Below are 2162 nucleotides of genomic sequence, written 5' to 3'. Positions count from 1 at the left end.
AATGAGGGACCAAAGTAATTTTAGGTTTATTGGTCACCAAGGTTGCACGGGGACCAAGCAATTGGAAGGAAAAAAACAAATTATTTTGTCTATAAATACTAAGGGAATCTCACATATAAAAGGGGAAGAAACCATTAGAAAAAAAAATAAAAAAGAAATTAGCCCCCCAAAAAAACCCACACACACCTAAATACACTCTTTTATATATAAAAAAAAACACCTAATACCTTATCTCTTTCTTTTTCCTTAGGCACTAGCCGCCAACCATAAAAAAATTCCTTAAAGCCAACTTCTTCGAGCCTTTCCCCTCTTATTAGCAACTAGATCCGTGACCTACCTTCCTTAAATTTTTCAAAACTATTAGTCACCATCTCCTTCCCCGTATCCTCTAAGCACCTGCTAGAGAAAAACCATCTACTCTCTTATTGTCATCAGGAAAACAAATCGTGATACTTATTTTTTATTTTTGGAAATTGAGTGGTTTATTGTCAGCTATTTTGTATTAGACAAATATAAACTTGAAATTGACGAAAAGAGTTCATGGTTACAGAAGTTTTGAAATTGCTGAAACTTCAAAGGCTTAAACGGAAACTGAAACTTGTCATTCTTATTGTAACATCTTAAGCAAATTAGATCGTATCTGGTACAGAGATGGATGGTGAATTGGTGACAATTCCAGAAGTCCTTTTAGTTAGTTCTAGTGGCAGAAAAATGCCACTATTGGGGATGGATACAACAACTTCTCTATTAGAGGGATCTCAAGAAAAAAAAACAGTCATTCTTCAGGCAATTGAGATTGGTTACAGACAATTCAATACAGCTAAATTATACTTAATAGAGGAGCCACTTGGAGAAGCCATTGCTGAAGCATTGTCTCGTGGTTTTATCAAATCAAGAGACGAGCTTTTCATCACTTCAAAGCTATGGTGTAGTGATGCTCACGCTGAACTTGTTCTCTCTGCCCTTAAGAGGAGTCTACGGTACTAATTTGGCCTGCATATCAATTTAAAGCCAGGATATCAACTTTGTCATAAATTGTTCCTTATGATCAATTTATGCCATGTTGCATGCACGTAGGGATCTTCAGCTGGAGTACCTTGATCTCTATCTAATTCATTGGCATGTGAGCTCGAGATTAGGAACCTATGAGTTCCTGACAAACAAAGAAGACTTTTTACCTATGGATTTTAAATTCTTTTGGAAAGCTATGCAAGATTGCCAAGATCTGGGTCTGACGAAATCCATTGGTGTCATCAATTTCTCTTATAAAAAGCTTTCAGAAATCTTTGGCTTTGCAAAGATTCCTCCGACAGTTAATCAAGTAAGTTTGCAATCTAACCTCTGGGTTTATTATTAACTAATTAATTTCCTCACAAGTTCCAAGAAATGAAATGTATGTATAGAAAGTAAAAATGTTGGGAACTAATTGAAAGGTAGAGATCAACCCATTATGGTAACAAAAGATGCTAAGGGAATTCTGTAAGGCCAATGGAATCCTTTTAACAGCTTATGCTCCTTTGGGAGCCAAAAGAACCCTTTGGGGAAACAACAGGGTTATGGAGAATGAAGTACTGAAAGAGGTTGCAACTGCTGAAGGAAAGAGTGTGGCTTAGGTTCTAACTCTAGCATTTTTATTTTCTCAATATTTGGTAGTGTAAAATTGGATGAACATATATACAAAATATACAAAAGAACAAGATTGAGTTGATTGGTTTTAAAAACAGGTGTGCCTTAGGTGGGCATATGAGCAAGGGGTGTGCGTGGTGGTGAAGAGTTTCAACAATGGCAGGATGAAGGAGAACCTTGAGATATTCAACCGGACATTGAGTGAGGAAGAATCTATGATGATCAGTGAGATACCCCAAGCAGAAGATGTTGTATAGAAGATTACATCTTAGAAAAGGGACCTATCAAGACAATTGAGGAGCTTTGGGACAGAGAAATTTGATTTACTAGTTCTTAGATCCTTAGGTACATACAAAATCTAATGTGTGCATGTTCCTTTCTGCACAAACTTCCATTTCTGCCTCTTATCATCAACGATTATCGTATTCAGAATTTTCTGTTCAGTTCGTTCACTCTTTTTTATATAGCATCCTCGACCACTGAAGTCCATCTTTTTTTAAGTTATTGTATTCCCTTTGATTCAGCTTTCATGCATT

The 2162-nt window shown here is 36.3% G+C and overlaps 1 pseudogene; it reads left to right on the top strand.

Moving 5' to 3' along the window:
* The first annotated feature begins 711 nt into the window (after positions 1–711).
* On the top strand, positions 712–1948 carry LOC133697160 (non-functional NADPH-dependent codeinone reductase 2-like; annotated as a pseudogene).
* Positions 1949–2162: the final 214 nt, after the last annotated feature.

Source organism: Populus nigra, chromosome 6 (genome assembly GCF_951802175.1).
Source record: "Populus nigra chromosome 6, ddPopNigr1.1, whole genome shotgun sequence".
NCBI classification, from domain to species: Eukaryota; Viridiplantae; Streptophyta; class Magnoliopsida; order Malpighiales; family Salicaceae; genus Populus; species Populus nigra.
This window is presented reverse-complemented; position numbering and strand designations above follow the sequence as displayed.